Source organism: Falco rusticolus, chromosome 6, assembly GCF_015220075.1.
Source record: "Falco rusticolus isolate bFalRus1 chromosome 6, bFalRus1.pri, whole genome shotgun sequence".
NCBI lineage: Eukaryota > Metazoa > Chordata > Aves > Falconiformes > Falconidae > Falco > Falco rusticolus.
This window is the reverse complement of record NC_051192.1, coordinates 87,342,381-87,364,319: the sequence shown is the minus strand read 5'-3', so window position 1 is coordinate 87,364,319 and position 21,939 is coordinate 87,342,381. Positions and strand designations below refer to the sequence as shown.

General features: G+C 40.3%; 1 pseudogene; it reads left to right on the top strand.

Moving 5' to 3' along the window:
- Positions 1–13,856: 13,856 nt before the first annotated feature.
- LOC119150438 lies at positions 13,857–15,876 on the top strand (annotated as a pseudogene).
- The last annotated feature ends 6,063 nt before the right edge of the window (positions 15,877–21,939 follow it).

Here is a 21,939-nt window from a genome sequence, read left to right as displayed (position 1 = left end):
AATTTATGGAGAATTTGGGATTGCTTGTTTATGGTGTTTCTGGGAGTACTTATTTTTAATGTAGGATCTCTGCAAAATGCTTTCTGGTCTCCTCAGTTTCTCTTGCAAAATAATAACTAGAATGAATGGAGAACTTTAGAAGATATTTCATTTCTTGGCTTTTAAAATCAATATTTCTCACACTGTCATGAATATTTTTTTAGAAGCCTTGGCAGCTATTTTTGTTCATTGTAATTGTGGCTATAGGTGAAGATGGAGTACCTTTCTCTCATTATTAAGAGCTTAGTAGCCCTGAGCTAAAGGCTGCAATTCTTCATGTCACCACTGTGGTGGCAAATAAGATTTTCCATTTAGTTTCTAGTAACCTCATTTGTCAAGGAGACTGTATTTCAAGTTTATATAGATTTAAGGCAAACAAAACTGGACAGTTAAGTGCTTCTTTTGTCATAAATGGAATTAATCCATTAGCAAAGAATTAAACTAATGGAACATTACACATTCCTGATACACTGGCCTTTTCAGACTTTGTGTAAAGAAGGTTTGTGAAATTAATACAAAAGCTAAATAATCTTTTCATTAATGACAGTTTCAGCATGCTGCTGGCACACTCTCATGCACTGACATGAGGTTCATCCAAAATTATGGATATATTTTTCTCCATGGAATTCTTCCTCTTTCTTTATACTTTATGGTTTTAATTTGTGTGTGTCCATCCATGTGTGCATGCATGCAACACTCAGGAGTTTGGATCCTATGAAATCTGGCATAGAGGCTTAAAAAAACTTCAACAGAAGAGTTGTGTTAAAAAGGTAGATCAGTTTTATCGGTTTTCAAGGTTTTCTTGTGGGTTTTTTTTGTCATTATTTTTTATTCCCCCCTGTCCCCCCTTCATTTTCCTTATTTTTTCCTAGTGGTGGCTGAGATAGAAAAGGTCATGTTAGCAGATAAGAAATGCTAACTCCCTCTCAATCTTCATACGACATGCACTCTGCGCTTGATGACTAACCCTCAATGGATAGTGCACGCTAAGGGGCTCTGGCTGAAGCTTCGAGTCAATGCAAGTGTAGAGATCTGACTTTTGAGGAACTTTTGTACAGACTATCTTAGTCAATATCATTTTTCAGCTGTTTTAGATTATCCCAACTGAAACCCATAACTGCTGGTCTTAGCTGCAGTTTGTGATTTTATGCAATTTAAAATTCAGTGAAAGCATGAAATTGCAAATGACTCGCAAAATGAAATTAACATAGCCTGCATATCATCCAGTGTACTGTGCTTTCTTCCCCTTTCTCTCACATCCATTTCTTTTCCTTTAGGGTTCTTGAGAAGCATTTGAAAATTTGGGGTAGGACAGGGGTAACATTTCTTTCCCGATTGCACAGTAAAAAAAATAAGAGGAACAAACCAAATTTTTCACATCCCTTTAGCAATGCATTTGTAAAATATTTTTTTAACCTGAAAAAGTTTCTTAGCTTTTTTTTTTGTAGCAAAAGTTGTTGCTATTAAACAGTAGCAGTAAAGTATCTCCTTTTTCCACTATTCCATTTATAACTTTCTATCAGACTATTTACAAACTCAAATACTTTAAAACCAAGAATAATCTCTTAAGAGCATCAATTTTTTTACCTAAACTTATTTTGTTATTACAAAAATGTATGGAAAAATATGTTTCAATAACAGTAATATAAAATGAACATTGATTTATCAATAGATGTTTTTTATTTATATATATTATAGTTATTATTTTGATTTGGTTACCAAGGTTACATCCCTACAAAGATATTCACAGTGGCCACCTGTTCTTCATGGGAAATTCCACAGCTTTAATTGGTTTTGTGTATGCTGGAAAACTGTTATTACTATTTTTATTGATAGTAGAAATAGACCAACTGTGCTTTAGAAAGTACCCTTTTATAGACAAAAAGAACACGTACTCTGTTTCCGTAACTTTTAACCAATAGAGGATTAATCTGGTCATGTTCATACTCCTTTTCTTTTTACAACTGAAACACCTCCCTGAGAATCAAAGGTTTTCAGGCTTGGTCCCTGCTAGCTGACTCAATGCCACACTTTTCCCAGTGTCCCTTCAGCACACCCTCCTTTCCTGAGCCCCACGATGCCCAGAGAGAGGAGAGCATACGGCGGATAAGGAGGCAGACCTCACCACCCCCGGGGCTTTGCACGGCGGAGTGCTGAGAACCTGGTACCTCTTACCTCACTTGCAAAAGCTTCCTTCACTGCAGATAGGGAATGCATTGTTTTCACCACTGAAAATGAATAAAAGAGTGTTTACCTGAAAGCATAGATTTCAAAGAGGAAGCCAATTTACAGTAGATAACGAAATGCATTCCTAAGTTTGTATTTAGCAATAAGAATATCCTGTACCAGCTTTAGTATCTACCTACTTCTCTTTTATTCAGATTAAAAACTTGTCTCTCCCCTTATTAAGACACCGTTTCATTGTCAAAGAGATTGGCTCCACATCTGACAATGCTACCAACTCCTTCTTCTTTTCAGGGTATCACCCTGCTGCTCCATCAGTTTTGCTGGCACAAGCATTTGTACAGCCATACTGTAAACAAGATCACATGTGCAGTGATCGCAATGTGAAGATCCCAACGGAAGACTTCATTGGCAGTCAAATAAGATATTTTCTGACAGAAATGCCGATCTTTCCTGCTGACACGTAAGGAGAGGGATTCTTATACGATATATGATTTTTGAACACATTCATTGATTCAACAAAATCCTTCAGCAGAGTCATATGCTTATAAACGTTCACATTCTTAGTAAAAAAATGTAAGCATTGGCCAAGTATTGTCCCATTTATTTCAGTTGACATGACAAATGCACCTGAAATTAGAGGAACGTCAAAGTTCACTTAAATTATGTCTCATTTTCTGAAGTTTCCTCATGATGCAGCATCAACATGAAATATATATTTTGATTAGAGAATTTAACTGTGACTCTGAGTATTCCACTCTGAATCCGATCCAGAATACTAAATCCCCATTAGCTACAAATCTTTTTAACATTTAGCTGTTCACAAAAGACAGAGGAAAATTATCTTGTTACAGTCCTTTTAAAAACCATTTTGTTATCACAGTATTCTGCATATTCTAATAGTCTGGGTTTTGTGAGCTTTATTAGAGTTACAACAGCTCTGGGAGCTTTCTTGATGAATTCTCAGTAGTCAGTTCCATTAAGCAAAGATTGGTTTGCTTGACTGGAAATGAACCAACAATGGGTTCAATGTGTTTTATACATGCTCTTGGTTGCAAATATGTTATTATTATAATGTGTCATTTGTATTTCTACTATTTTGAAAGAGTAGATCAGTTATCTAGTCTGCATACTGAATAATTCAAGGAAGTGTTCTCTATTAAATATTTAATCTATTCAAAATTATACAGTCCCAATATATATCAGTTAAATGCATACATTTATGGAAGCCCACTTTTATTAAACCAAATTAAATATTGAATCAAATTTAATAATTAAACTAAATTACTTTGTGGATCAATTTAACACATAACTTCAATTTATGCCATACTTGAATAACAGAGGAATAAATATTCAACGGGTTAAAAGTAACCATATTTATCTGGTGCTAGAACTATTTCTTCTAAACTCAAAAATTAAGAGGTGTGTGCATGTGAATATGAACAGACACACACTTCTTTCTTCTGATGTTCTTCTTAAACTAGAAAAATGTCTGCTGCTATATAGGCCACTACAGGCAAAAGAGGCAGTAAAAAGAAAATATAGTGTATACACTTGGGTTTTAGAAACCTAATCATGAATTATCTAAACTTAATTTAGTAACAAAGGACACTTGTTTGTGTCCTTTTTTGAAGCCCCTCTTCCCTTTCTTATTTCCATCCTGAGCTATGAACCATTTTAATAAACCAAAACATTATTGATGATATTAACCTATTATTTCTTTGGATTTGGTTAAAGGCAGCAGAGAAAATCTTGCATATTTGCTTTTACAGATACTAAGAGTCTAGGTGTACCTGACCATTGTTCAGCAAAAATGGACTCATAACCTGTGATGTGTTATAGGCTATCTCAGCTAAACCCAGAAAAAGTATTTATTTGAACTGAGGACCCAAAAGCCTAGTAGTTTGGTGTATGACACTACTTTCATATAAAGCTAGCTCTCCGTCTGCTTTATGAAATACTTCTTTCTAGCCATTTCAAATTGTAGTTCAGCAAGGTATTGACCTTTTATTATTTACCTGCAGTGACAATTATCTGCGTATGACAAGTATAAAAATCTAATAGTCTCACTCAGTTCACAGATATACAGGATCAGTCAAAATCAGAGGTGGACAGCCACGCAAGCTTGATCCGGATCACCGGTACTTGGCCTTTGAAATACATAGACAAACTGGCTTGTTATAAGTTATCATTTAAACAGCCTTGTAAAATACCTTACTTTAACTAAATATATCCTACATAAAAACAATAAGGAATAAACAGCATCACAGGGAAGAACGATGGATAAAATTGAGCTAAAATTGAACTAGCTGAGCAACAGGAACATAAAAAAAAAATAACAATGGTATCATACTTTTGGAGCAAATAGGACAGAACAGAATGAAGTTCTGTGTACCATATTTCCTGAAGCTGACATTTTGCAGATTTTCTACAGCAAGAAAATCAAAGTGCTTGAGAGAAGATCTGTAGCCTAACAATTGACCATATTTCCTTAAAATGTGTGGTAATGTCACCTAAAGCTGTTTGGTCTAACTTTGTAGTGAGAAAATCGGCAATTTGGCAACTGTGACATTCCCTCATGCCTTCAGTATGGTTACATTTTTGGAATGCTAAAAGAAAAAATTATTCATTGGGAGTCTATATCCTGAAAAAAAAAATAATCCAGAAATAAGAACAGTTTCAATTATTAATTTAAGTTTAAAATAATGTAAAAACTTTTATACTAGTCTTTCTTGTACCCTCTGATCATTTTTGTTTCATTAGACAGATTATAAGTTTCTTAAATTAAGAAATTTAACTCAAACTAAGAAATGAGGAAATGCTTCCTTTTTCTCGGTGCATGCCTTACATGTGTCTCAGCTGCACACGGGGATGATATGGGGCCCTTCAACTCAGTCCATCGAAAGAAAAATGGTGTGAGCAGCTCACTACCAACTCCCTCTAAGGGATATTTAGTGAATGGAAGAGGGGTCAGGGGATAAAACAGCATACTCTGGCAAGCAAAAAAGTAACTGTGCACAGCAACTTTTTAGAAAGTATGTAATATGACTTTTTTCAGCTTCTTTGTTTTCTGAATGTAATGTATCAGAAGCACACATCTGCAGGCTTCAGCAAATATTTGCATTTAATATCTGAAGTCCATAAGTGAAACCAAATCAGCAGAATTCAGTGGTCTGCTACCCTCAGTGCATCTTCATCTCTCTCTCCTCCTAAGCTGTGCAAACCAGGAGGAAGAGACAACCTTCATCATTACTCTTTCGTAAATAGTTACAGTACAGTAATGCCTGTACTGATATTTTTCAGTTTGGATTTTGAAAACAAACCACCTTTCTCTGTATATTTCATTAGTGATGCAACATGACGAGAAACTCCACCATATTTTTGGAATGGCTCACTTTTTTTATCATACTTTTGCACACCGACAATATAAATAAATGACTTGTTCACCCAAGTCACAGTTTAGTGAGATTTTGAACAGTTTCTGTATGGTGTGAGTGCCTCCATTTCACATAATAAAAAACCCCAAAATAATAATACTTGAAGAGTACAAGCTGAGAAAGGGCATGTAACTTGCAGGTGTTCAAAGAGCTTCACACTTGCCTTTTTAAACAGGTCTTAAAATTAAACACTGTGTAGGAGCAGCAGTGTTTTGACATATTCTTCAGATTTGAGAATTAGAACAGGTCCAAATGCTAGGAAGAGCCATAGGATACAACAGTAGCCCATAAATGCCATTTGCATTGTGCCACAGCAACACTTTGCTTTCAAACACTACACAATTTGATGTTCTGTTATATCATGTCAGTTTTGCTTAGAGGTAAGACCACCCTAGGACTCTGACTCCTTTCAATCCCTGCCCTCCCTTGGGAACATCTCCTGCTCCGGAGTCTAAGATGTCAGAGAAAGAATGTTATGGAAGTATTCGGGCATCTCATCTTGCATAGCTTGATCTCAGTAGTTTACTCAGGAATGTAAGTAGATTCAGACTCCTTTTCTTTCCTCCATGTGGGAGTTGTATATTGTGTGTTACAAGCAAGTCCCTGTAGAACTGAGAGAACAGAACGTGCAGCTCAAATTAAAGGAATTGTAATGGGTAAAATATCAGAATCAGAACACTAAAAGCATATCCATACTTGATGGATATGTTGTTTTAAACTCAGCGAATGTAGATAAATACACGTGCAGTCTTTTAGCGAAAAGAATGAAAGAGTGGGAAATGAAAATAACTGTAACATGAAATAGTATTTCAATATATTATACTTCCACAGTAATAGGAACATACACATGGAAATATTAAAATAAACAAAAAATAAGTCCCCTTCCAAACCCCTGAATTTCCCAGTATTGCCTAACTTTAGGAGAACGGTCAAGTCCAGCAAGAGGCTAGGGTGTAAAAATAAGTGTTAGTGGGATCTTGCAGACATCCGCTAGCTGCTGAACTCACAGTACTACATCATTGTAAGTGCAGGTGCTAAGCTTCGTCACAACAAGTCCTTTTTATTTCCTCTGTAACATTCTCTCCTCTTTCCACTAAACCCAGCACTTTCTCACTTCCCTTGTCTAGATGACTGTACAGCTTGGGTGTTCAAGCCAAGTAGGGAATTACAGCATTTAATTTTGAAAAAGCAATTGGGAGGATGATTATCAAAGGTTATCTGAGAAAGGAAACATTATGAAATAGATTTCTGCCAACGCCTAGGCTTGTTTGCAGGTGCACAGGGATGTGAATAGCTCCCTTATGCAGACCTCAGCACTGTTCTGAGCTGTCACCAATTCCTTCTGTCTCCGAGACTTCTTGAGTGTGCGAGACGCCTAAGAAGAGGCTGGCTGGAAGAAGGGTAATAATAACAGATCCATCTTTTATCTTTGCATCTGCCACACTGCTGAGGAGAGAAGCATACTCCACTTAGTTGAAGAGAGATGAGCTAATCTACCAATACATTCATGTTATCTTTTGGATGGTTATGAGTATGACTCACATTTGACTATTTTAATGGAGACCACAATCAGATAGTGGTGAACTTTACTTGGGCTGGTATTAATTTTTTCACTTCTCCAGGTTTAAGCCAAGTCTAGAAGTCAGAGTTAGAACCTGACTTCTGACTTAATCTGCCTACAGATTAAGACAACTGCCAACCATAGTACAAAGTATCTTAGCTCACAACATAAGCAGTGGAGATAAAGTCAGTGCAGAAAACAAAGATGAGAGAGCAATTCAACTCACCCTGAAGTGAAATTAAATACCTCTTTTATGATGGGGCTTAGCTGCCTAACCGTAAGTTTCTAGTGTCATTTTAGATGCTTTGAGCTCCCAGCTTCCAAGTGCTGCTTTTTGAGTGTGAGCCCTTGTGTTACAATGGACATTCATTGGTCCTTGGATAACATCCACCAGCCTGTGCAGACATACTGCGTAAAACTGCACATCTGAAATGCTACTAGACATTTGTGTTTAGACGGTTCAAGTCTGGTCATCTGAATCACTCCTTAAATTTCATATATAGTACGTATTAAATCTTTGTAGGTTATAATGGGAATTTTAGAGCCATGATCTTATTTTAGCTGAATATCATGACGGTATTCAGTATAATTTGGGAAGTCCTAGAGCATCTAAAACACACGTAAAAGTCTGGAGATGTGACAAAGACCTGTGGAAGATATGCTCTTTTCAGGCCAGGTAGAAAGTCTCAAATGTGTAAATGGGCAGTAGATGCCTACATGCAGACAACCAAATCAAGCTCTCACTCACATGTACACACCTCCACACTGACTCCTCAGCTCAGATGCTCTGGGTGCAGTCCAGTGGCTGGCTTTACTGGAAAAAACTTTTAAACTGAAGATCACATTATCTAACCTTCAAAGTTTAGTCCATACCCTATGTCACAACCTAAAGTCTGCATGAGTTTAAGTAGCATTTTCCCATTTATAACAAATGTCTCTCCACTACAAAGAAATTCTGTTGATCTGATTTCATTACTATTCATTCCTATTAGACAAAATCAGTTCCTTTGGAGAGGTCCCAGAAAGGAGGCACTCCTGATTGTGTGCTTCCTGCCTCACTACAGAGTAGTGCTCAGTTCGTTTCCTTTGCTGCCCTACTGTGAGATCACCGTGTAATCTTCAGTCAAGTGGAGGCTTTACTGTCCTCATGAACAGCTGTTGATTTTTTATCTTCCTGAAAATGTCACCTCTTTCACAGGCTTACTAGACAAGTCTTACCTAAATAACATTGTGAGGTGATCAACTTACTTAAGAAATTGAAACCTGTTAAATTGTATTTTTTCTGTAATTTTCTTTCTTTTTGTTTAGAGCTTATGATAGGAAGGAGGAAATGCACCGTCCGGAGTTCAAACTGCAAATTATATTTGTGTTGCTACATACCTAAAGAGAGGGTGCTTTCTGTACTTATAGTTTCAAAAGTTTAAAATGTACAATATTTGAGGTGACAATTTAAATCTGACGTTCCAGCCAAGTGAGAGAAGTTTCTGAAGTACTAAAAACCCACAAACTGGGGTATCATGCCAGTACAGAAGTCAGACTTGACTTCACTGAACTTTTTTGACATGTGTGTGGGGGAAAAATAAATTAGGACATATAATGCATGTATTTGCAAACTGAACGAAATCTATTATTTCATTAGTAGGTGATTTGAAGGGATATTTCATAAAACTAGTCAAATTACAGCAGAGAAAGTAATCCAAGGGTCTCTCAAAAAGGCTGCTTCTCAGACAAGAAGCAAAGGAAGGTTTGTGAAATACATCTAAGGGACAAACATCCCATGTAGCTCTTGGGAAATACCCCAAAGACAATCGACTCCCATTCTTTTTTTTTTCTTTTTTTTTTTTTTTAACTCTTTTTTTTTCCTTATAAACAGCAGTTGGAGAGGGGACACTGTGAAGAGGGGGAAAGATAGGTGTTATGTTTTGTGATAGAATCATAGAATCATTTAGATTGGAAAAGACCTTTAAGATCAAGTTCAACTGTTAGTCCAGGACTTCCAAGTCCACCACTAAACCATGTCCCTAAGCACCACACCTATGCATTCTTTAAGCACTTCCAGGGATGGAGATTCCACCACCTCCCTGGGCAGCCAGTTCCAATACTTGACCACTGTTTCAGTGAAGAAGATGTCTGTGTTTGCCTCCAACCAACACATGATAAGAAGGTCTTATGGGCAAATACATGTGGAGATTATTGTCTCCCTGAAAGATGTGCTGCCACGGCTGAGGGTCACACAGGGCTCATGCTGCTCTGCCCTGCTGCCCCCAAGGCTAGACTCTAGGTCCCTAGGAGCTGCTCTGTGGCACCACCACCCACAATGCCTTCCCTTTGATGCTTTCTCCAGAATTAAAATGGAGGAGAAAACATTTCTGTCAGTCTGGTAAAACCTACATTAAAGATCCTTCCAGGGATCAGCCAGGCTCCCAGGTTCTCCTTGTTCTCTCCAGATAACAATTTGTTGTGTTGCCCTGATTTTCATTTTCCTGCTTCCTCAGAGAAATAATCAGATACTGTCACTGGAAACAGGTGTTAGCTAACTACTGATTTAATTTTCACAAGATTGGCTGCTTTTCTCTCTTCCTCTGCTACACTGTTGTACACAGAGGGAAGGAGGAAAATCAGAGTTAAACCTACTGTTCTCAGTCTGGAGAAGGGAACTGGACCCTGATGCCCTCTCAAGAAAATTGTCTGAGAACAAGTAATCCTAGAAAATAAAGACACTGTCATCCAACCTCCATGCAATTCACAGAGAGGTCCCCAGGTTGCTACTGGAGCGATAAGGCCAGGTATAAGGGTCAAGCTTAGTCCCACCCACTGGGATACTGATATGTCTTAGTCACACATTGGGCCTCTCACAAATGCAGGAGTAGCTTTTTTTAATTAAAAAAATCAGACAGAAACTGAGCTGCCAGTAACTAAATTTAAAACAATATTAAGTACTATATAATATTTAATACTTAACACATTTGTCCAGGGAGCTGAAGGCATGGATCACATTCTTTCCCCAGCTTCAGAAGTTCAGATGCACAGCTCTTTCTCATGAAAAACTGAAATGCACTTCACAGAGACTGACCTGGAAATTTCTATTTTAGTTTAGTATGAAATACTCAAGTTTCATCATACAGAATCTTAAATTACAAAAAGGAATAAAATGGCTCTTCATGTAAAGGATAATGCAGAAACCTATATGTTTTGTGGGCGAAGACTTTCTCATGTATCTCCATTTGTAAGTGTTACTTCATTAATGCCTTTGTCTCCTAGACAGACATTCATCTTGTTTAACTTGAGCCTTCTAAAAATTGGCTACTCTGTGTAGTCAATCAGAGAGTCTGGCATTTCCAAAGAATGATTAATCTGCTTAATGATTCTGTAGGTGCCTGTCTCTTCCTTTTGACTACATAGTTCAACACCTTGCATAGGCTGGCCATGCAGGGATGAGATTCAGTGACCTAAACAAAAGCTTGTAGTGCCACTTGTGACTCCTAAAGTATTGCAGAAACTTGCACATAGCTGAAACATCTTATACAGTATTAAAGAGATTGCAGAGAGGGGGAGGTCAGGCAGGATACTCCACCTGACACTAGATGCCCAACCAGGCTACTTAGACCCATTTCTAATTTCTAGACAGCTAAAGACAGATGAGCCAAACCCTACTCTAAAGATCTAAATCAGTTTCCCAAGACTATACAAACAATGAGCTAACTTTAGTTGGCTACAGCAGAATCAGCAAGGCAGCAGGTCTCAACAAAAACTGTGTTGACTTCCAAGAACAGTGTTTAATGAAATTTACTTCAAAGATATAAGTTCAAAGATGTCTTACCATTCCAACCTCCCACATTGGTTCTGTAAACTGACTTGCTCTTCAATGCATCCCATTCATGGAGTAAGCAGGCGGGACTGTACTCTTAATTTACCACGCAGTATGCACTGTCCAAATCTAATACCACAAGCACTGCAAACAGCTGTGCAGAAATTCAGGTTAGTTAGATGAATTGACTTTCTGGTTTTGGCTTACATAATGGTGTTTCTAACATTTCCAGATGTATGCTTCATATGAAGAGTAGTGTTCATTCTGTGGTGACATTGTTTAGTTATTTGAAGTAAAAAACAATTTATTTTCTAAGAATAACTATTGCACTAGAAAAGCTTCTGCTACATAAGATCTGCTACTGAACCTCAACTGGCAATTTAGAGATAACTAAAACCAGTCAGAAATAATTCTACAAGTCTCAAATGTGATACTGAATATGGAACTGCTTTCCTTCAATGTGATCACCTCAGCCTTTTATCTGTGCTACTACTCTGACCTTTAGCCATATGATTTTTTTTAATAGGAAATTGATGAATCCATCCACCTGTTGTTGGATTTGTTGCCCATCAATTCTGAGCAGTAAATTTCATTGCCTACCCACTAAAAAGTCAACTAATAAGATGTGTCACATATTCTTTTAAACTAAGGCATATTTATTCCACGTAACTTTTAAAAGCCCAGTGGATAAAACTGCAGTATATAGCATACCTAAAGCTTGCAATGTAGAAGGAAAACAGCCTGCCAAAGATATGCAGCATAATGAAAAATATAAAGTAATAAACATATAAAAACTATAAAAAATAATAGTGAAATATTAGTGTGATGCTAAGAAAGAGCTAGTAGTAAGTAAAATCAAAAATGACTGCAGTAATAGAAATCACATTTTTAAAGGTCAATATTTTCTGAGATTAATGCTCAGCCATATCCTTCAGTCTTTCCTAATCTAAGGACTCACGAACTCCAGTTGGGAGCACACCTTTATCAAGACTAAACAATACTGCCCTAATATTTGAGAATTATCACAGACAAATCCTATAGACATAATTGGTCTTCATAAGGCAGGAGGGTGGGCATTCAGAGGCCTTATCAGAACTGTTTTTCTACAGTTCTCTGAATTCAGATATTAAAAAGACTAGCTTTTGCCAATTAACTGGAAATAGTGATTTCCAATATTCTGATATGAATCTACTGTTAGGCAGAATTTTTTCTAAGGGAGAGTCAAGAGTCTGCACACATTCATTCTCCTACAGATAGTGGGTTTGTACAAGAGATATGATGAGTTGTGGCAACATAAAGATATCTTCAGTCTTATATAAAGCTAGAAGCCAGGAGTGTGTCACAGTCTTGTCATGTGTGCATTTCAGGCATCCTCATCATGTTTATATGAGATAGAAATGAGATACTAAAGACAAGGTTTTCTTTAGCTTTTTTTTTTTTTTTTTATTCTAAGCTTCTTCAGTTTAAATTGCCTCTTATAGATAGTGAATTTTGCGTATAAGAAGGAAGCTAACAAAATGTGCAATTACGTACCCCGATTTGGCTTGTGATGACAAATTTAAGGAATATGAACATTCTGGTAATAAGTTTGCCTGAATAATTTATCTGATATTCCAGTACTCACTTGCAATGGTAGAGATCATCAGTGATATGTTAAAGATTATTATGTGGACTACTTTGCCATGAGATGCTTCCGTAATAAAGCAAATTTAAGAGGAATAAGGCTGGTTTAGAATCCAGTTGAGGTGCTTTAGAAATGTTCCCTCTGTCAAGCATCAACAGGCCTCAGGTAATGCAGGACCCCAAATGTATCAGGATCCACTTTGTAAACACTTTGTTAGCATGTTCAGCATACTTGTGAATTTACAACCAATTAAGTCCAGCTGCAGAGCCTGTGCTGGATCTCAGCAACAGACTTAAGTATGACTACAATGCATTAGAAAGGAAAAAAGAATAAAACCCGTTTTTCATGGCTGGTGAACCTGCACCAGGACACTGGGAAGTAGCGTGGGCATGGCTGGAGGATCAGGAAGCACAGCCATGCATAGAAATTCATGTTCTGATTTATCAAAATGTTCTCTTTGCCAAGTATCAAGTTCAATGCCTTGCAGGATGGGGGCGGCATTTAACTAGCCAAAACCTCACATTTTAAGCTTGGTGTGTCTATGTTAGGTGACTGAAATAGTTGCCCATAGCTTCAGATCTTTCCCTATACTTCATATGTGAGTCACCTTGGATCTGTCCTGTAGATACTTATGGTAACTACTGTAAAAGCTCACACAAATAAACAATATATTTACATTTCCACCCATTATTCTTCATTCACATTGGTCATCCTCAGCCTTTTAGCCTTCAGGGTGTCACTGTTCATCTGAGCACTTCTTAGGAGCCCTTTCTGGGTGATGAATTAAGCTCCCTGACCAGGGGGGTATAGTTTCATGTTGCTGCTTAAAATCAAGATCATCATGATGAGGGGTAGTTTGTCTCGAGACAGAAACAAACCACAGTTCAATTTCACAAATAGGGACCATGAAAACAGGAATACCTTTAGGCAAGGTGAAAGTGGCTTTTGGCTCTTCCAATCCATGCCTGTAGTTATTACTGCTGGGTTGGTTAAGTAGGTTGTAAAACAAACTGTCCTTGTCTGTGATGAGCAGGCAAGGTAAAACACAGGTTCATGCATTTACATTTGTTACGACCTTTGTTTCTTGATATTTGACAACTTGTGGGAGACCGCACCGTGAGCCGCCGGCCTCAAGGCTCGCCCACGACCCTGCCGAGCTCGGTGCCGGCTCCCTGGCGGGCACTCGGCAGCTGTGGGCCCGGCATGGAGCCAGCAGCCGCCCCAACCCAGACACCGGCAGGAGCCAGGGCACGGCCCCACCGTTCCGGGCGCCATGTCCAGGCACAACCGACCGCCCCAGCCCGCTCAGGCGCGCGGGCCCTGACACAGGCCCACACGGCCACCGCTGTGAGGGACACGCGCTCCCCGAGTGTTCCGTGGTGGGAGCGCCATGGAACCGTGGAGGCACCATCCCGAGCGTGCCACTGAGGGGCAAGGAAACTACGGACCGACGGGACGCCACTGGATCCATGGTGGCCACTGTCTCTTCCAACTCTACCCTGACTGCTTGCCAGGTTTCCTTCTTTTCTGTCCTTCCTTCCCTTTCCTATCGCTCTTTTCTTATCGACGCTCTGTTCCGATAAACTTTCCTGACTGGCAGCATTTGGCCTCGTTTGCATCTTCACCCCGCTCCGGGTGTCACATGGAACCCCGGGCTCGGGCTGTCCCGGGCGGGAACGGTTAAACCGGCGGCGCGGGCCGGGCACCCGGAAGTGCGAGCGCCGCGCGCCACCGGCGGGGGTCACGTGTGCGCCGCGCGCGGGCGGGCGGGAGTGCGGGACAGCCGAGTGGGCGCTGTGAGGCGGCCGCCCCGCGGGGGAGCGGGCTTCGGCCCGTGTTGCCGTAGGTGTGCGCCCCTCAGGGGAGCAGGGGTGGGTGCTGCAGAAACAGCCCAGCGGGCGCCCCGGGGCGGCCGGCCCGGCCGAAGTGGGGGCGCAGTTTCCCTCGCTGCGGCTCCCGTGTGCCGGGCGGGGCGGGTAGGAGCGAGCCCCTGAGGCGGCCTCCCCGCCTGGCGGTCTGAGTGACACCGCGGCGGCCCCCAGGGCAGGGGGTGCTGTGGGTGGCGGCCTGAGTGACCGAGCGGCGGCCCCCAGGGCAGGGGGTGCTGTGCGGCTTCCTGGAGAAACGCAAGGCTCGCCCCTCCGTGCCCCGCGCGGGCTGGGCACAGAAAATCTGGAGTAATTTGCAATGTGACCAACCGAGCCTGTGCTCGACAAAGGCGTGCAGGCTTTCGGTCTGGAGAGGGAAAAGCAATCATCCGTGCTGGACGGGGTGCCAGCCTGGCTGCTGCTGTCGAAGCCAGAGATCGACAGTACACAGCAGAATCCCAAACCATAGAATCTTTACAAGATCTGGTCCAGGCCTTGTGAGGACAAGTAGAAAGCTCAAAGGGACGACTAAATGAGGAAAGAACCCAGGCAAATTGTTTACGAGGTGCTTTCAAAGAGCAACTCCTCACAGGCAAAGACAGTTCTCCACTGCCTGAAAAAAATATTGAATATCCCAATTATGAATCAGAGGAAGCAAAATGAAAATTGTATAAACTGCATGTCCCCACCAGTTCTCTGCACCCCTTGGTCAAGACTGAGTTTAAATACAAGGATGATGAGAATAAATTTCCTCAAATTACTACTAAAGAAGTTCCATATTCTGCTACTGAATTGGCTAAATTGAAAAAAGAGTTTGGCCAGACTCCTAAGTTCGGAGTCAGAGACAGAATATGTTTGGAGAATGTCATTGTCTGTGATCAGATATTGTTGAGCAAAAAGGAAGCTGAGGGCTACTGGGGGCCAGGAGTGTTCCTGACCACTGGGAACTACTGTGTACCCTGGTCCCTGACCCAAAGAACAGCCTGTTGGGCTGGGGTCTTAACCCTTTGGGAAGGAGGGATCCCCTTGCTATTATGGGGACGGTCGACCAACTAGTAGAAAAAGTACACAAGGCAGCATGTCTGCAAATGATGTATGACCATGAGCTTAGACCTAAACAGGAATCCCCAACAATGATACTGACTGACCTGGAACAAATGACTCCTCTCATAAGGGGCCTCCCCGACTCCTTAAAAGTGATTGGTATTCAATTACAGGGGAAAATACAGGTGATATCCCAGGGTGAAAGAGCTATTGCCACATTAGAACGGATAGTAACCCCTAATTGGGAACCCCAGGAAAAGAAAATGTGGACTTAGGGAGAAGTTGCTCAAGATTTAATAAATTATGAATGAAAATGCATCCCTATCACCACTCCGTCCACCAAAAGATTTAAGGCACACAGAACTGAAACCGTCCCCACACCCAACTAACAATAAAAGGATGTCTCCTGTAGCATCAGCGAGCAGGAGAGAGAGAGGACACAGACATAAGGGTCTGTGGACCATGGGGTGGTGGAAGGGTATTCCCCAAGATCTTATGAACAGGTTACCAACTGGCAAACTGGACTAGCTGGTGTTAGGGTGGCCTGAAAGTCTACTGGTTAAGAATGAGAGCCCAATTCCTAGTGCCCCCTGACGAAAGTCAACCGCATCCACTAGGCCAACGGGAAACTAATGCCCTCGCCCCCTTGTAGTGAGTGGGGAAGCAAAGGGTGGGTACATATTAGACAGCTCACTGAAAATGATCGAGGTGATCTATTAGTAAGTTCTTTTGTGGAACCTCAGTTGGTACTCATAATGTTCCTGGTAGATTACTGGAGCTCAAATTTCAGCTGTTAAAAGTCAAGATGCGGCACAAAGCAGCATAATTTTGAGCAGCATATGTTTGTTGCAGATGCCTTTGGTAATGTTCAAGCGCAAACATTGGCTACTGTTGGTTTGCAGTTACCTGGGGAGAATACAGCCACTCTGGTAATGGTGGTTGTGGGGCTGTTCCTGCTTAACCTTTTAGGAGTCGATGTTCTGAAAGGTAAGATGTGGATTGATGGCAAGGGGAGGAACTGGACATTTGGCACCTCATCTATAAATATGCGGCTGTTACCTGCTGCGCCTTTGCTCCCTCCCTCACAACTGACCAATGTCAAATCCTATCTGTTACCCTTAGGGGCACAGGAAGAGATAACCCCCCTACCGGAGGAGTTAAAGGAATAGGGAATTGCTGGCCCACTCTCCTTTTATGTCCCCGGTATGGCCTGTTCATAAGCCAAACAGAAAATGAAGACTAACTGTAGGCTATCAAAGACTTAATGCTAACTCAGGCCTGTTAGCTGCTGTGCCAGACATTGCTGAGCTTGCAGCATCTATCCAGGAACAAGCTCATCCTGTTATGGCAACTATCGATGTCTAAGATGTGTTTTTTATGGTCCCCTTGCAACTCGAGGACCAAGAATGCTTTGCATTTACTTCAGAAGGACGCACTCAACCTATTGGGTTCTACTCTTGACAGCTTTAAGAATGCCAAGAAACGGTACTGCACTTGGGAAAAGGTTTGTTTGTGGTCAGCTTAGCCCTGTGAGAGGCCAAATGCACCATACATAACTGATAGTGCTCAGAGGTCCTTTTAAGGTGATAAAACCTGTGTTGACTGGGACACCATCCCCTTGACAGGATGGCACAACAAACCTTGGTGCGGAAATGGTATGCTCAGATCAAACATTACTGTAATGTTTTCAAGGTTTCAGAGGGTGCTGCCAAGACCTTGGCTATGCAGGAAGAAGCTGCCTTGAAAACTGAAAATGGTCCAATTTCCCCTGTGGTGCAAGTCGCCCCTTACTTTTCAGAACTCTTACAGAATGTTTGGGTTACAGATGCCTCTGCTAAACAAGAGGGTAAGATATGGAAAAATATCAAGCTGTTGCCTTGAAGATAAAAACTGAACGGAAAATAATCACTGAAGGGGACAGTAGCATTCAAGTGGGAGAATTGGTAGTGGTATGGTTGGGAGAAAGCACCTGTGAATGGACGTTATCATCCAGTTGTGATTGTATAACTATATGGTCTAAACCTTATATTTGTTCAAGGTATAAGCACAAGTGGAATCAGACCCATGTTCAGTTATCCAATGGCACTTGGATACAATGTTCATGTAATAATCACAAAGGTATCAGTATTGTGGCAAAGGATAAAGGGTTTAATATGGCTATTTTTACTTAGTGAAGTAATACTACTGCAGAGAAGTATGTACTGTGAGTATTATGGACCAGCCACTAGGAACCCTAATGAACTGGTTAGTGGTGCTCCAGAACCTATCTATAATTTAAATCGCATCATATGGTTGCAAGTTGTCCTAGAAATTATCACCAATGAGACAGCCCCCCTTAATCTATTGGCAGACCAGGCCACACAGATGCAAACAGTGATATTCCAGCACTGAATGGTTCTCAATTACCTGCTAGTCAAAGAGTGTCTGTGGTAAACTAAATAATTCTAATTGTTGTTTAAAAATTGATTATAATGGTCAAATTGTTAAGCATATTACTTCAGGAATATGAAAACTGCCCCATGTGCCTGTACAGACCTGGGAGAGTTGGGAAGTTGATCCTTTCTCTTGGCTTCCAGGTACCCCATGGGTTAAATGCATCCTTTTCTGTATGTTATGTGGTGTTGCATTGTTATTATTCCTCCCATGTTTAATTCCATGTTTTGTACAGTTGATCCAGCATACTATTTCAAGTATGCAATTTGTAGCTGCCTCATCTTCTGATGTCAGACATATCTGTGTCTTATTTCAGTCTAAGCCTGAAACCACAGTTGTAAACATATAAAACTATTCTCTTTTCCACACCTTACTATTTTTCTCTACCTTTCCACCACCATGGATGAAGAAGAGACAATCTTTAAGATAGAGGGTGGTGTGGGAGACCACATTGTGAGCTGACTGTCTTGAAGCTTGTTTACATCCCTGCTGAGCTTGGTGCAAAGCTGCCTGATGGGAACTCAGCAGTTGTGGACCAGACAAGGAGGAAAGCCACCCAAACCCAGACATCAGACGGGGTCAAGAAATGGCCACATTGTTTTGGGGACATGTCCAGACACGACCAACCACCTCAACCTGCTGAGGCACACGCGATACCATGACAAAGGACCACGCGGCCACCGTGTGCACCCCTTGGAACCAGAGTGCCAAGACGGGGAGCATGTGCAGATGTGCAGCACGTGCTGTTGTGTCAGGGAAATGGGCTCCCCGAATGCCCTATGGGCAGACTGCGCCATCAAAGAGTGAGGGTGCCTCGGACAGTGAGTGTGCCATCTGGAGACCCCCACCAAGGAGCAAGGAAACTACCGACCAACAGGACGCCACTGGATCCATGGTGGTGACAGTCTCTTCCAACTCTACCCCAATTGCTTGCTGGATTTCCTTCTTTTCTTTCCTTTTCTTATCACTCTTTTCTTATCAACACTCCATTCCAATAAACTTTCCTGATTGGCAGCATTTGACCTTGTTTGCGTTTTCATCACTCCAGGTCTAACATCAAATCTCCCCGTCTCAGGCTGTCACAGGCTGAAACACAATTACACAAAGGTTAATTAATTAAACAAGAAGAGGAAACTGCAGGAAACACTTTCAGTTTCTTTTTTATTTAATTGTCTCAAGAATCCCCATAGTAGTTTTTACATTTGAATCAAGTTTCTTAAAAGATATGTGGTCATAACAGAAATCATTCTAGTCAGTAAAGCCCCAAAATAATTTGATCATTTGTAAATCATTGTCACTTTAATGTTTTCTCAATATGGCTTAATTATAATTCCACACAATGTTAAGCTTCTGGGAGAAGACCTCCATTAAAAGGTACTTCCTGGGAAAAGCGAGAAATTGAGAGCTCTCAGCTAGCATTGCACTTTATTATTCATGTATAATTCTTCTGCACGACTGAACATCTGCTAATAAATTTGATTCAAGTTTCCGTGATAGCTTTTACCCTCATCATTCAATCTCTGCATGAGCTTTGTATCTGATGAGAATTGATGTTATTTACTTATTGCTGAGAATTCTTATCCTATTAACAATTTAGCCCATAAAGTCATCAGGTAAATTAAAGATGTTTATAAAGAGCCCTCTTCCTCAATTTAAAAATAAAATAATAATCTTGCTTTAGAAAAGAATTTCCTTAGATACCCTGGAAGCTAACTGACAGATGGTCACCTTGGCGATATGCTGCAGTAGTGCAACCATTTATTAAGAGTTTCTGATGCAGAAGTGATCAAGAGCATCAGAAGCTATTACTTCTAACTCCGAGTTTTGTCAGTCTTCTCCTTTGTGTCCCCACATGTATAGATAAGCTTAACTCCAGATCAAATATAAAAGTTCCTTTGAATGATTGCAAATCTGTCATATTGATTTGGCATATGACTTTGTTCCATGTGATATAGTTATTTTCCATGTGGTTAGACTACGGAGTGGAGGGTTCAGGTTTCCTAAGTCCATTCTGAGATCTCCCGCTAAATCACTGTCTGGCCTTTACGAAGTCACTAAGATAAGGTTATCAGAAATACTCACCAATGTTTCCATTTAAGCCAAGCATTTCTTCGTGCCAAGCTTGAAACACCACTAGTGAATCCTCTTAATATTCCTAGCCTTAATCTCTGTATACATCTCTTCAACTACCTTTATAAAAGCAGTAAGTCTACCTGATTTTGTACACTTAGGTGACATAACACTTTTAAATATCTCAAAAACACTTAGTAGAAAGGTCTGAGCATAATATCAGACTTCCAGGGTTATACACGATAAAAGGGACAATTACTAAACCAGAAGTAGTGAACTAACAGCAAATGCTAAGTTTGTCCTCAAATATTCATGCTACAGAACATCAACACACATAGGAAAGGGCAGGCAGTGGCAACTGCGTTTTGCTTGTCCAAAAGTGCGTCAGGAATGGTTAGGCAGGGGTACTACAGGGCTAGCTGAAGTGGTCATACACAGCCAGTGACTCATGCAGAAGGGAAATTCCCAGCCAAAAAGAGAGAGGAAGTTTTAACTCCCTTTGCAGCTTCTCTTCCCTTTCCCAAGGGAGAAAAAATTATAGGAATTGCACACAGACTTTTCCTTTCATGCTGATCAATTTATTTTGTGGATTCTGTAGCTTTGATTGTAAGATGTGGTCCAACAGTCTTGAATATGTTTCAGAAAATAGTCATCTAACATTGCTGTGGCTACAGTACTTACTGTGTCATTAAGCAGGAAAGGTTAATTATTGGCTTGCACCATTTTCACAATTTTTTTTTTTTATTTGAAGTAGTGCTGAAAAGGTAATACATGAATTGTGGTATGATTTAGCATATTTCAGGTATCATTATGTTTCTATTTTCATTTCCAATTGCTCAGACTTTCTTTTTCAAGCCTCTTTTATTCTCTTTTTACATTGTTTTGCAAAACTGACACTTTTGAAACACAAAAGAAAAAAGTCAGTTGCATTGGTGATGATTCTATCCCCTGCTGTCCCTGAGGCAGGCCATTTAGCCATCCTGTCCAGTATACATCTCTACAAATGCACTCTTTTTTTTCTTAGTAGCATGTTGCAATAGTTATTATATCTCCCTCCTTGAGATTACACTCCTACAGCAATATTATTAAGTTCATTTGATTGGATGACTTGACCCTTAAACTGTTCTACTCTTCAAAATTACTACTAGGAGAAAAGTTCTGCAATCATTTGAGATTTTATTCACCACTCCGGATTGTCTGTTTAATTCTGTATTTGACATCAAAGCACATTCTGCTTCATAACAACTAGACAGACCAGAAACTAGGATGGGACAGTCTACTCCTTTGCTTCTGAATCTGTTTGTACTTCACAGTGTCCACAGCAGCCCCACTGATCCTACAGTCAGCTTTTACATACAGGTTGTAGTCACCGCATGATCTTTTGTATGTGAGTATTGTTGCAGATATGACATAAGAGGTCTGGATATAGTCTTTTTCATTAACTTTCTTCATTTGTAGTTTAAATTATTTTACTTTTTGTACTGTACTGTGCCTTTCTAGTGTATAAACAATTCACACTGGTTTGATAACCTGTAAATTAAAAATGAACCTAATTAACCAACTCACGTTCAATTCTGACTCCATTAGTTTTTACAATTAGAGGATATCTAAAGACCTTACGCGTCCAAATGTGGGGTTTTTTTCAAGATCTGGGGCAAGTCACAAGATTTCATAGTTGGACTTCATCAAATGAAATTGCGTCTAGAAAGACAGATCTCTAGTGGGCTTCATATCCTACTTACTCTTATAGGCAATTACATTTATGAAAAGCACAAACATTACTAAATCAGAATGATAGCATTCAATACTCAGGATGGACTTGGGTACATTTTTGTCTATGCAAAGTAATAAGTATTCAAATTCTTCTTGGT